Raw genomic sequence first — 15,477 nt, 5'->3', positions numbered from 1 at the left:
CTTGTTACCAAGGGGTTCTTAGGAAATAAGCGTAGTATTTATTAGAGACCAAGGGGTTCGTAGTATTTATTAGAGACCAAGGGGTTCGTAGTATTTATTAGAGACCAAGGGGTTCGTACATTTTAAAACAAAACCTTGTTACCAAGGGGTTCTTAGGAAATAAGCGTAGTATTTATTAGAGACCAAGGGGTTCGTAGTATTTATTAGAGACCAAGGGGTTCGTAGTATTTATTAGAGACCAAGGGGTTCGTAGTATTTATTAGAGACCAAGGGGTTCGTAGTATTTATTAGAGACCAAGAGGTTCGTAGTATTTATTAGAGACCAAGGGGTTCGTAGTGTTCTTAGGAAATAAGCGTAGTATTTATGTATTTATTAGAGACCAAGGGGTTCGTAGTATTTATTAGAGACCAAGGGGTTCGTAGTATTTATTAGAGACCAAGGGGTTCGTAGTATTTATTAGAGACCAAGAGGTTCGTAGTATTTATTAGAGACCAAGGGGTTCGTAGTGTTCTTAGGAAATAAGCGTAGTATTTATGTATTTATTAGAGACCAAGGGGTTCGTAGTATTTATTAGAGACCAAGGGGTTCGTAGTATTTATTAGAGACCAAGGGGTTCGTAGTATTTATTAGAGACCAAGGGGTTCGTAGTATTTATTAGAGACCAAGAGGTTCGTAGTATTTATTAGAGACCAAGGGGTTCGTAGTGTTCTTAGGAAATAAGCGTAGTATTTATGTATTTATTAGAGACCAAGGGGTTCGTAGTATTTATTAGAGACCAAGGGGTTCGTAGTATTTATTAGAGACCAAGGGGTTCGTAGTATTTATTAGAGACCAAGGGGTTCGTAGTATTTATTAGAGACCAAGGGGTTCGTAGTATTTATTAGAGACCAAGGGGTTCGTAGTATTTATTAGAGACCAAGGGGTTCGTAGTGTTCTTAGGAAATAAGCATAGTATTTATTAGAGAACAAGGGGTTCGTAGTATTTATTAGGAAATAAGCGTAGTATTTATTAGAGACCAAGGGGTTCGTAGTATTTATTAGGAAATAAGCGTAGTATTTATTAGAGACCAAGGGGTTCGTAGTATTTATTAGAGACCAAGGGGTTCGTAGTATTTATTAGAGAGGTTGTAGTATTTATTAGAGACCAAGGGGTTCGTAGTATTTATTAGAGACCAAGGGGTTCGTAGTATTTATTAGAGACCAAGGGGTTCGTAGTATTTATTAGAGACCAAGGGGTTCGTAGTGTTCTTAGGAAATAAGCATAGTATTTATTAGAGAACAAGGGGTTCGTAGTATTTATTAGGAAATAAGCGTAGTATTTATTAGAGACCAAGGGGTTCGTAGTATTTATTAGGAAATAAGCGTAGTATTTATTAGAGACCAAGGGGTTCGTAGTATTTATTAGAGACCAAGGGGTTCGTAGTATTTATTAGAGAGGTTGTAGTATTTATTAGAGACCAAGGGGTTCGTAGTATTTATTAGAGACCAAGGGGTTCGTAGTATTTATTAGAGACCAAGGGGTTCGTAGTATTTATTAGAGACCAAGGGGTTCGTAGTATTTATTAGAGACCAAGGGGTTGTAGTATTTATTAGAGACCAAGGGGTTGTAGTATTTATGAGAGAGGTTGTAGTATTTATTAGAGACCAAGGGGTTCGTAGTATTTATTAGAGACCAAGGGGTTCGTAGTATTTATTAGAGACCAAGGGGTTCGTAGTATTTATTAGAGACCAAGGGGTTCGTAGTGGGTTCGTAGTATTTATTAGAGACCAAGGGGTTCGTAGTATTTATTAGAGACCAAGGGGTTCGTAGTATTTATTAGAGTATTTATTAGAGACCAAGGGGTTCGTAGTATTTATTAGAGTATTTATTAGAGACCAAGGGGTTCGTAGTATTTATTAGAGACCAAGGGGTTCGTAGTATTTATTAGAGTATTTATTAGAGACCAAGGGGTTCGTAGTATTTATTAGAGACCAAGGGGTTCGTAGTATTTATTAGAGACCAAGGGGTTCGTAGTATTTTTTAGAGACTAAGGGGTTCTTAGTATTTATTAGAGACCAAGGGGTTCTTAGGAAATAAGCGTAGTATTTATGAGAGACCAAGGGGTTCTTAGGAAATAAGCGTAGTATTTATGAGAGAACAAGGGGTTCTTAGGAAATAAGCGTAGTATTTATGAGAGACCAAGGGGTTCTTAGAAAATAAGCGTAGTATTTATGAGAGACCAAGGGGTTCTTAGGAAATAAGCGTAGTATTTATGAGAGACCAAGGGGTTCTTAGGAAATAAGCGTAGTATTTATGAGAGACCAAGGGGTTCTTAGGAAATAAGCGTAGTATTTATGAGAGACGAAGGGGTTCTCAGTATTTATTAGAGACCAAGGGGTTCTTAGTATTTATTAGAGACCAAGGGGTTCTTAGTATTTATTAGAGACCAAGGGGTTCGTAGTATTTATTAGAGACCAAGAGGTTCGTAGTATTTATTAGAGACCAAGGGGTTCGTAGTATTTATTAGAGACCAAGGAGTTCGTAGTATTTATTAGAGACCAAGGGGTTCTTAGTATTTATTAGAGACCAAGGGGTTCTTAGTATTTATTAGAGACCAAGGGGTTCGTAGTATTTATTAGAGACCAAGGGGTTCGTAGTATTTATTAGAGACCAAGGGGTTCGTAGTATTTATTAGAGACCAAGGGGTTCTTAGGAAATAAGCGTAGTATTTATGAGAGACCAAGGGGTTCTTAGGAAATAAGCGTAGTATTTATGAGAGACCAAGGGGTTCTTAGGAAATAAGCGTAGTATTTATTAGAGACCAAGGGGTTCGTAGTATTTATTAGAGACCAAGGGGTTCGTAGGAAATAAGCGTAGTATTTATGAGAGACCAAGGGGTTCTTAGGAAATAAGCGTAGTATTTATGAGAGACCAAGGGGTTCTTTGTATTTATGAGAGACCAAGGGGTTCTTAGTATTTATTAGAGACAAGGGGTTCTTAGTATTTATTAGAGACCAAGGGGTTCTTAGTATTTATTAGAGACCAAGGGGTTCGTAGTATTTATTAGAGACCAAGGGGTTCGTAGTATTTATTAGAGACCAAGGAGTTCGTAGTATTTATTAGAGACCAAGGGGTTCTTAGTATTTATTAGAGACCAAGGGGTTCTTAGGAAATAAGCGTAGTATTTATGAGAGACCAAGGGGTTCTTAGGAAATAAGCGTAGTATTTATTAGAGACCAAGGGGTTCGTAGTATTTATTAGAGACCAAGGGGTTCTTAGTATTTATTAGAGACCAAGGGGTTCTTAGGAAATAAGCGTAGTATTTATGAGAGAACAAGGGGTTCTTAGGAAATAAGCGTAGTATTTATTAGAGACCAAGGGGTTCTTAGTATTTATTAGAGACCAAGGGGTTCGTAGTATTTATTAGAGACCAAGGGGTTCGTAGTATTTATTAGAGACCAAGGGGTTCTTAGTGTTTATTAGAGACCAAGGGGTTCTTAGGAAATAAGCGTAGTATTTATGAGAGACCAAGGGGTTCTTAGGAAATAAGCGTAGTATTTATTAGAGACCAAGGTGTTCTTAGTATTTATTAGAGACCAAGGGGTTCGTAGTATTTATTAAGACCAACGTGTTCTTAGTATTTATTAGAGACCAAGGGGTTCGTAGTATTTATTAGAGACCAAGGGGTTCGTAGTATTTATTAGAGACCAAGGGGTTCGTAGTATTTATTAGAGACCAAGGGGTTCGTAGTATTTATTAGAGACCAAGGGGTTCGTAGTATTTATTAGAGACCAAGGGGTTCGTAGTATTTATTAGAGACCAAGGGGTTCTTAGGAAATAAGCGTAGTATTTATTAGAGACCAAGGGGTTCTTAGGAAATAAGCGTAGTATTTATTAGAGACCAAGGGGTTCTTAGGAAATAAGAGCAGTATTTATTAGAGACCAAGGGGTTCTTAGGAAATAAGCGTAGTATTTATTAGAGACCAAGGGGTTCTTAGGAAATAAGTCCAGCATGATATTGTGCACGTAGTATTTATTAGAGACCAAGGGGGCCCAGCATGATATTGTGCACGTAGTATTTATTAGAGACCAAGGGGTTCTTAGGAAATAAGCCCAGCATGATATTGTGCACGTAGTATTTATTAGAGACCAACGGTACATCTGGGGAATCTATTATTTTAGGGATACCACTTGAGTTATCCTAGGAGGTAAAGTCATATGGATCGTGATGAGCATTTTCTCCCATATCTTTGTTTCACTAACTAAAGTTTTCCAATAACTCTCAAACTTCATTACCTTATATAACCTCTCGGGAAAAGGATTCATACAACATTTCATAAAATAAGATCTACTGAGAAAACCCGAGAAAAGGTAAACTTTTTAGTTGACTTGGACAGTTCAGCTGAACTGGCCGTATCATCGTTTTCTTCCTCTGAACAGGAAGAAGATGCACATTTTCTGCATCGCCGCCATCTGAAACTCGGCCTGTACAGCCGAATTTACAGTGTTTCTCTCCTCGATTTCTTCATGAAACTTAAAGATGGATGTTACAAGAAAGGGCTTGGGATTTATTTGATAACTTCTCGTGGATCGTAGCCTAAGATATTCGCTACAAAAGTTCATCCAAAATCTGATTTATTGCTGGAGATAAAACAAAGGATTTCTTATTGGGTAGCCGATTATAGGGGTTTCAGGCCCTATTTCTTCATTGAACCTCTTCCATATCCTATCTTTAGGTTCAAGGAATTGGTTTGGAGGAACGTCTTTGAGTGTAGGACCTTAATTTCCAGAAATCGTTCTCGGTATGCAACTCACTCGAAACGCCAGATTTGAGATCTCGTGGGTAGCTTATTCTACGACGTTTCAGCACTGGATTCCTTCATCAAGTTTACTCAACTTCTTCCTCTGAAGCTAGAGGAATCCTTAATTTGAAGGAAAAGAGATCGTAGATAGGAATTTTGACTCTTATCCCCAATTTAATTTTGAAACCTATTTCCTTCAATTTGGCACGCTCTCGAAGTTATTTTTCTTCGTGGTCTTCTATGGAAGCATTCCTTGGAGGTACAGAAACTGATTGGAATCATTCTTGCTCGACGAGTCATCATGTATCCTCGGGTTGGATTTTCAAGTTTTTCTTAAAGTTCTTCAATGGCGGATTGAATTGGGGGAATGGTTTCTAGGCACTTTCAGCACTCTATTCCTTCATAGAACTTGTGGGTAATCTTGTTGAGAAACGGTAGGAATAAGTTTGAAGAGAAATGGTGGAGGATTGCTCTCGAATTTGGAAGAAATCTGAGAGTAGGAGACCCATAATCTAAATGCTTATTGCCTTCGATTGGGGGATCGACCTTTCTCGATTCTTATTCCATATTGTTGCTCCTACTTTAGACTTTACAGGAGGAGCTTAAACCGACATTGAGAGCTCCAGATTCTTCGTTATTTAGAAGTTTGAAGAGAAATGGTGGAGGATTGCTCTCGAATTTGGAAGAAATCTGAGAGTAGGAGAAACACAATCTAAACGTTTATTGCCTTCAATTGGGGGATCGACCTTTCTCGATTCTTATTCCGTATTGTTGCTCCTACTTTCGACTTTATAGGAGGAGCTTAAACCGACATTGAGAGCTCCAGAATCTTCGTTATTTAGAGATCGATCTTTCTGGATAATTTTTTGGTGATATCAACTTCGATCATGGCCTTATCGACCTTGGCTTTGCATACTAGTCGTTGGATGTGATGATCCGTGCGTGTTCGTTCTAGATCATATCAAATTTTTGAGGACATCCGACGATTGAGATTTGAGTTCGAAAGATTTTGTTCGGATGGTCACGGTAGATGCTCTGATTCTAATTGGAGTGGCATTTCTGTAATTATCCATTCTTCTAGGGGTATTTTGGTAATTTACCACTTTCCGAATATTTTATTATTATTTTTCTTGAAAAATCCAAAAAATTTCTACAAATTTCTCATCGCTTTTTTATCATTTTTCCCTTTTTTTGAATCTTGAGATTCCTTTTAGATAAGGAATTACAAATCTGGAAAGATTTTTTATAATTGATAAAATGACTTTTTTGCCCTTTTGATTTACTTTTTCGTTTCCAATTCTTTTCAAAAGGCCTTTAACTCCCTGAAATCACTTGTTAGGGTACACGAGTGACTTGACTAAGTCCTTTGTTCTTGCTTAATCCTTTAATTTTTTTCCTTTCTATCCATTGGGTCTTTCATGAGTGGCTTATTCTTATGGGAGATAATTTTCTTCATTTTTTGGGTGTTACATATACATACTCGTTACAAACACAAAATAAGAAGCAGACTTAAAAGAAGAACAAAAAATACTAGATTAAAAACAGAGGTTAGTCCATGGCCCACACTCCAAAGTCCGCTCTCATCCACGACCAACTCTTAGTTACTTCGAAAAAAAAATGATAAACATGGAGTGAGTAAAACTTAGTGAGTAGCCTACTAGTAGGTTCTTAATGGCTACTTTAAGCTAGGATATTACTTCTTGTTATGTTTTCAGGATCTTATACTGATCTTGAAAACCTTCTCCTAAAATAACCTTCAATTTTATCCCCATGAACACAATTTTCTCCCATCTATCTTTTTTTAAACACTTTTGAAAGTTAACAGTAGTTTTGAAGCTTTTTTTTTTTTTTTTTTTTTGAAAATTCAACGGTATTTTTGTAAAAAACAAATTAATAGTTTCTATACATTTTTTTTTTAAAGATTAAGTGTATTATTGAAACTTCTAAAAAAATTATGAATATTTTTTTAGATAAAGTGAAAAGTTCAATGGTATTTTTATTAATTTAGCTTATAATTAAAAAAATTTGTTGATTAAGTTAATATTAATTTTATTAAAATACATAACACCACATCAAAATTAATTTATTAGGAATAAAATTAAAACTAAAAATCAATTTATTTTAAACTAAAAAATTAATTTATTTTAAAACTAAAAAGTATACTTAATTCGACTAAAACCTCCCTTATCCCAACTATAAAGAATTTAATTCCAAGCTCTCTTCTAATAGACAAACGATTTATTAACATCTGTTGTAAAATTTCACTTCATCAATTTAAGTAGCGTTCAACTATAAATATCGAATTTTAAAGTATTCCTCGACAAAGTAAATCGGTTGAAACTATCTATCAAAGGTGTTCCACAATGAGTTGTGGAGAAGTGTTTCCTTCAATTCTAATTTCAATTAAGGATGTCAATGACAAAAAAGTGCAAGAGGCTAGAAGGTTTGTAGTGGAAGAAAATAACAAGAGTCATGGACATCGTTTTGTTTACAAGCTGTATCATGTGTCTTATTCATGGTTACTTAAATCTCGTTGAATTGGTGCGCCTTTCACATCAGAGACATTTGTGCCTTAAACCGAGCTCTTTGCAATAGCAAACTTATTAAAAACTCTTTGCTTGCTACAACATTTGCTTGACATAATTGGACCAAAGGACGTTATGGACGACCATAGCTCACTGTATTGGTCTCCAATCATGAAGTGTGTCATCGGGTCTTTGTGCATACCATATTCATTAACTATAACATGGCAAGAAATTTTTTATATTTTGACTGGGCATGCCATATTCTGATGTTCTTATATATCTTTAGTTACCTGTGATTAAAGCAAAGAAGTATAGACATGGTTTCCAACCAACCCTTCCTTTATAGTTAGTTCGACGAATGGGTTTTTGTTATCATTTTATAGTTAACCTCTCCGCTCGATTTTGTGTTATGATATCATACAGGGAATGAGAAGCGACCTTACTTGGACAAAATTATGTACCGTTTGATAATTATTGTTGATAAAATTATAAGCATTTTAAGTTCAAAAGTAACAAATTACTTGTACATCTTTTACTTATAATCTTCATATTCTTTATATAGCAATAAGGAAGGGAGGGATAGAAAAGATACTCATAATATCATTATGACTATGCCATATTTTATTAATAAAAGAGAGTAATACATCCACAAACACACATATATATTTCGAGAGAGAGAGGGCTTTATTATAAGTAGAGATAGCATTTTAGTAGTTGTATTGCTACTTGGGGACAAGGAACTCGAGAACTTCTTTAAAAGTTATGCACCTTTGTAATAAAAGACCAAGGAATATCATCGTTATTTATAACTTCTATCACAATAATATAAATTATGCGAGGACGACGTTCTCTAGTCATACCAACCAGACCGTTCACCACACGCTTGTAGATGAAACGATGTCCACTATTCTCGTTATTCTTTTCAACTACGAACCTTCCTGCATTCTGCACTACTAGGATATTGACATCCTTAATTGGTACTAAAGCATCTAAAGGCAACCCTTCCACACGGCTCATTCTAACACCTTTGGTAAATAGTTCCAAGAGACATTGTTAGGCCGATTTTGTTCATGAATACTTAAGAATTTGATATTTATAGTTGTAGTTGAACGCTACTTAAATTGATGAAGTGAAATCTTACAATAGAGTCTAATAAAGCGTTTGTCCATTAGAATAGGTTAGAATTAAATTCTTTATACTTCGAGATAATAGTTGTATTCTTTAAGTCATTGAGACTAGTGTTACTAGTACTTGTTAGTATATTTGAGTATAAATATTAAAATGATTAGTTATTAAATATTGTATAAATTAAAGCGTTTATAATTCAAATGCTCTTCATAACCTAATTCATAAAAAAATAAATAAAATAATTAGGAAGCATTTATGTGCTAGATTAAAATAAGATGCATAAAAAGAACTTGCCGTAATTACTTTATTCATGGACCTTTAATCTTAAAAGTAACTTAAAATATTGCAATATTGTGATTCAATATGGAAATTAGGCACGAACTAAAAAAATAATATTTTTAAAAGATGGAAAAATTCATGAGCCAACCAAAATTTGTATTTAAAGATGAAGAATTCACAACAACAATCACAAACAATATTAATTAGCATCTTGTCTTTTGGTTTGTCACATTTTCAAACATGAACAAACCTCAATTTCGAGTTGGTGAGTATTATGGATCATAATCAACAGTACTTTGCAAGTAGCTTTGAGCATTCACAAAAGGTCGAAAGTTGAATTTCTTTAGAATGGTAACCAAATAACCGATGATTATTGTTGAATTTCTAAAAAATACACCACAAATTTCATTTATAGATATAAATGGAACCATTGATATAAAACCCTGATTATATAATTGCATCATCACTAACAAACCCACCTCGGAGTGATCATCTTCACCAGAAGCGCAAATTAAGAAGCTTTCCAGGATTACTCAAAAGTGAACTTTTAAGACAAATGAAGGTATATTTGAGCAAGAAAAATCATGTTACATGTGTCTGGGATACCACGGAGACACCAATGCAAGCAATCACTACCACCCGAAGTTTCTTTGATATTGTAGTTGGATCTTTGAGACTCATCCCTCAGATGTGGAAGAGTAGTTATATCCAACATTCTTAATTGTGTGCCTCTTACAGTACTCTCAACAAATGGATCGCTTGATCTATTCTACTCTACTTTACTTCCTCTTGATAACGGTGTGGTATTGACACAACTCATATTGCTGATAATCATCACTTACATCCAAAACAAGAGTATAGCGGTCGACTATCGTCAAGAACCCATTCACCATTTCCATTCCTACCGACGGAAAAGTTTTATTACATTCATTTCTTTCTCCTTTCTAATTTCTTCATTCTCACATTAAACTTTTTTTTATTTAAAAAAATAAATAAATAAACGTGAAAAGGGAGAAAGAAGGAAGAAGAAAAGAGAAAACCATTCATTTTGATAGCTTATCAAATACTCTTTGACCGATGTAAAGAAAGCTCGAGAATAATTTATTCTCACGTCCCTCTTAGACACTTGTTGGATATATATCCGTCCTTCACATGTCGTATCATAATCATATTATGTCGTAAAAACTTCATGATTATATCCTTCCCTAATTTATCATAGCCTTAACGTCCTTAGACATATCATAGTTGTGTCGTTACCTGAACGTACCTTAGTCTTAACGTTACAGGAACGTATCCTAACGCTATCGTTCTATCAATCTATCATAATCCTATCCCTTTCTACCCATAACCTAATCGTATTGTTTTATGAATCCATCGTGACCATATCGTTGTTATCGATCTGTCATACCCATAACACTTCGATACGTAACCAAACCATAACGTTTCATGAACATGTCTTACTCCTATCGTTACATTACGTTTAGTGCATCCTTCTCGTATCCTATCTCAAATATACCATTGAACACATGGTACCGTAAGTATTATCATACAATTCACATATTATAACATATCATAAGCATATCGATTCACAAACATTTCACATATATCAATATATATGACAGTTGCAGAACCACGAGCACAGTCAACATCAAATATAACCATACGGATGGTAAGGCCACCTACCTGATTAGCTTAGGCTGGTGTCCCCAATTTATCCTTAAGAAAGTTCGATTTGTCTTTTGTATTAAAGTCAACCTATATGAACATGACATCAATTTCAATCATTTCTCTCAATTTTATGATGCTCTAGTGTTAGATTTCATGGGAAAATTGCACGAGTAAGGTCTTGAAATGTCTATATATCAAAACTGTTTAACACTTTCCAAATCTTGATTTTTTGAATGTATGAGTTTTTTTTTTTTTTTTTTTACTTGTGTTCCTAATCTTATTTCGGTGTGTTTGTTACATTATTTTTTAATTATGTTAGCAATTAGCCAATTTAATCAATTCATCCTTTATGTTTTTTTTTTTTTTTTTTTTTTTTAAATTATGTTAGTGGTTAATTTAATCTATTCTATTTATTTTATTTTATTTTATTTTTTTGCTATTGATGGACCTATCTTTCTAATATATACTAAATCAAACTAAAGAATTGGTTACGAGAGGATATGAGATATAACTTAAGGTTAGATCTCTTTCCATATGAGAATAACTCATTCTCATGTCCATCTTTACTACCATGTACTAAATTAAGGATTTTATTTCTCTGGGTCAAAACCATCCTTAAAGCACAAAATTGAAGTTGTAGTTAGTCAATTATAATATTTGACGTGCTAGTTTTCAAACTACTTTAAATGTACTGAACACTTGTTAATACAATGGATACATTACAAATTTATAATCCATCGTATCAGACACTTGACTTTGAATATATTTTGAGAGTGAAACATACATTAAGCTTTTTTTTTAAGTATACAAATATATAAACTTATTTATATGAATTTATTTCTAATATAAAATTGATAAATTTTTTGAAATAATTCTTTTTAATTAATGTATCATTGTCACATCGGTATCCTAGTTTTTTAAGAATGACATGTTACTGTTAGTAACAGAAAAAGAAAACGGTAAGATCAGAAGAATTTGGAGAAATCTCTCATCCAATTGAAGAATGACTAAATCAAATCTAATTCAAATAACTAGATCAAATCTAATCCAAATAACTCAATCAAATCTAATCCTAACAATCCCTCCCTTAAACTGAACACGAATAGTAATCAGTTTATATCTACGACCTCATACCAAACTTCCACCAGGTAACTTCATCAATTTCCATGTGCCATTTCTGTTTATTGCTCCAGATCCCTGGCTTGCCTCCATTTACAAAGTTTACAAAGTTTACACCACCAGGTAACTCTTCAATACTTCTCTAAAGTTTACAAAGTTTGCAGGTTCAGTAGGGGTAAACATGGCAGAGCATCATCTTCTTTACAAAAAAAAAAAACTTCTCCTATTGCATAGTCTCTCATCTAGACTGGTGGTCTCTTATTCCTTGCCTTATTCGAGCTAGGAGAGCTTGCTTCAGCCAAAGAGCCAGATGAAATATTTTCCTCTGCAATATTTTCATCTGCCACTTCTATATCATTATTTTCATCTGCCGCTTCTATATCCTTATTTTCATCTGCTGGTTCTATATCATAGAGTCTGTAAGCTTTTGACTCTTCACTAATTCCCAGCAAAACTTAACTCAAACTCTTATCATCTAGCTTAGTTCTCTGAGCTGCCTCCTCTTTTTATCTCTGAATCAACTCGAGCTCACAATAATGTTCTTCTTCCTTCCACTGCAGCTCCAAAACTAATCGTCGCTGTGCTTTTTCTACCCTTCTTCTATTCTCTTCCAGCATTTTATCTAGCTCTTCTCTCTCTTTTCGTGCTTGTTCTTCTTTTTGTCTTGTAGCAGTAAGAGCGGCTTCTTTCTCTTTCTCAAGCTGCACATCAACATCATCAAACAACTTCGTGCGACCTTCCTCTATTCGCCTCTGTATTTCTAATTTAGTCTCTTTAGAGTTTAGCCTTTCTTCAACATTCTTCTGAATTAGTTCTTCCATCCTCCTAGTTGCATCTTCTTCTAACTTCTTCAACTTTGTTTCACGCATTTTCTTCTCTTCTTCCTCTTTCTTAAGCTTCTCTATGGAATGATTCCGATCAGTGGATGCACGACTAGGACTGGAACTGGACGATTTGGGGAAAGGAGATAACGAGGAAGACCTACTTCTGCGTTGGCGGCTGAGGGAACTTGAACGACTGCTTCTCCTGGAATTGGTAGTGGAATGATAGGGGGAAGAACTTGGGTCCCTTCTGCTTCTCTGACTATGGCGATAGGAATTGGAGCGGTGAGTGTACGACAGAGACCTTGAACCACTTTTCCCCATAAGTTTCAATTGAGTTTGAACGGCTGCTACAGGTTGAGATATATAGCATGCAATACGAACATTCGATTCAAAGACATCTTTGTCTCCATGATTAAGCCTCTCTCAGGATGAAACACCTTGCATGTTCCATTTTGAAACAAAAAGGTAACGCCTTTGCTTGCAATTTACCAATACTCAACAAATTGTTCCTCAGGTCTGGCACATAAAACACTCCTGTGATTATCATTATCATTCCATTCACTTCCAGCAGTACATTACCCTTTCCAGTTACAACCATGCTTGAGTTGTTGCCCAGCTTCACTGAATCTCTGAAACTTCCATCAAAATCTGAAAAATATTCCTTCTTCCCACACTTATGATTGCTACATCTCGAGTCAAGGTACCACATATCTTCTCTAATTGCCTTATTCATATTCACGTAAGCCTCAGTGACATCTCTTCTTGACTCTCTGCATAGTTTGTCTCATTCTCCTTGCTTTGACATTCCCATTGAAAATGTCCTAGCTTGTGACAGTTATAGCACTCCACTGTGGCCTTGTTGAAGGTTTGTCTGCCTCGTGTGGTATTGCTTTGACATTCCCATTGAAAATGTCCTAGCTTGTGACAGTTATAGCACTCCACTATGGCCTTGTTGAAGGTTTGTCTGCCTCGTCCCCTTCCTCTGCCTTTAAAGCTTCCACGACCTTGTCTCCTTCCTCCAGCAGACTGCACAAGTGGACTCTCCATCGACATACTTTTATTATGACACACGTAGAAGACTTCTGCTTTTAGTTTTAACTAGTTTAGGGCATGACTCTGATACCAAAATGTTAGGAACAAAAAAAGAAAACTGGAAAGATCAGAAGAATCGGGAGAAATCTCTCATCCAATTGAAGAATGACTAAATCAAATCTAATTCAAATAACTAGATAAAATCTAATCCAAATAACTCGATCAAATCTAATCCTTACAGTTATCATATCTATTTGGTATAATATTTATGTCTCGTATCTATATCTCATTTTTATTTTTGTGACTCTGAGATATTTTGCTTTTATAAATAGATATCTTCACAAAAATAAGTTTAATTTATGTTGAGATGGAGAATAAAAATTGACACTTAAGGACGTTGATACTTGGGACTTTGATTCCTCTTGGTGTGAAGCTTGCATCTTGCAATCACTTGGGTAGAGAATGTGTTTCACTTAAAATTCACTCAAGAGAAAATAATCAAATAACGAACCATATTTGAGAGAGGATAACTTTTTTTTTATTTTTTTAATCTTCGAGAAATAAGAAAGAATAAAAATTAAAACATGGCAGGAATGACATCTTCTTGAATCTTTGTTTTGTTCTCCTAAATGTATATAAAAAAAATAAAAAAATAAAAATCTTATATATTTTTATATATAATTTAAGTACCTATTTAATAAAACTCTATCCAAACTTCTACTCATAAATTTAATTATTATTTGTATACAATTGTTAATATGTAAGAAAATACACGTACAAAATGTCTATACTATTGGTAATACACTAGTCTCGGTTGTTTGACTAAAACAATGCAACCATTGTCCAAACTAAAGAATTTGATTCGAGGCTATCTCCTAATAGAGTGAGGCTCAATTAGACTTTGTTGTAAGATTCGACCATATCAATTTGAATAGCGTTCTCCAACTATAAATATTGAACTCCAAAGTATTCACGAGCAAAGTAAGTTTGTTGAAACTATCTATAAAAGTGTTCAAAAGTGAGTCGTGGAGAAGATTTGCCTTAAAATCTAGTTCCAATTAAGGATTTCATTAAAGAGGAGATAAACTTTAGTTAGGTAAGGGGAACTTTAAATTACTTCATGTGGAGCTTCAATTACTATATGCTAGTTACAAGCTTAAGGGTTGACTAATTCGACACGAATTCATGGATTTAGAGAAATTTTTGTGTAATTATCAACTACAACTTATGTTTTCAAATTTTTAGGACATAATTTAGGTAGTTGTTTTTATGAGTCGTAAACTTGTTTCTTTGCATAATATGGATTTAGTTGAACTATTATTATCGATAAGATGGAGAAAGAAATTGTATTTGAATTGACTAATAGACCTAGGTTCATCGTTGTTGTCTTTTAACTTGTGATTTTGCAAAAAGCTTAACTAATATGAACTGTCATGTCACAAGAATATACCCTACACATCATTCAAGATGGCAATAAAATGGAGTTAAATTGAACGCACTATAGTTTCATGTCTGGCGTGTTCAAGATAAAACATAATTGTATTAATGATATTGAGCCTGGAGTCTATAAGAATTTAATGATCTTAAGAGAAATTCCGGTTTTATTAGAGGATACCAACTTTATTTATGGTACTAGGAGTTCAAGAATCTAGATTTGAATCTCGTTAAGTAAAGTAAGATTTTGAAAGTTTTGAATTCTAGACCAAATTTGTACCTAATTATTTCTTTTATGACTAATTATAAATTAAGAGAAAAATATTTTTGTAAAGATAGATTTATCTCTAAAGCTTTCGTGACCAAACCATGTTCAAACTAGCACTTTAAAGTCAGGAGATGCGGTGACAGGTGTGATTATTTTGGATGGGTTCGTAATAGAACTTACCGTTGAGATGAGGGAGCCTTCAAAGGTTGTGCACTCACAGATGGTGTTGTTATGTAGTGTTAGTCTGTCTTTGTGTTTGAGTTTTTTTGTATTTTTTTTTTTTTTTTGTAATTGTATCCCAAACAATTTTTTTTTTGTTTGGATAAATTTGATCAACACCGTCTTATAATTTAATTTAATTTTATATTTAATGTTGTGTTGTTTTCTCAATCTCATTTTAATTTTACAACATTTTCT

General features: G+C 34.3%; 1 pseudogene; it reads right to left on the bottom strand.

Moving 5' to 3' along the window:
* Positions 1–11,957: 11,957 nt before the first annotated feature.
* On the bottom strand, positions 11,958–13,059 carry LOC147790692 (uncharacterized; annotated as a pseudogene).
* Between the last annotated feature and the right edge of the window lie 2,418 nt (positions 13,060–15,477).

This window comes from Cucurbita pepo, chromosome 10, assembly GCF_057944985.1.
Source record: "Cucurbita pepo subsp. pepo isolate OVF chromosome 10, ASM5794498v1, whole genome shotgun sequence".
In the NCBI taxonomy this organism is placed as follows: Eukaryota; Viridiplantae; Streptophyta; class Magnoliopsida; order Cucurbitales; family Cucurbitaceae; genus Cucurbita; species Cucurbita pepo.
Note: the sequence above shows the minus strand (reverse complement) of the source record. Positions and strands in the feature narration are given on the sequence as shown.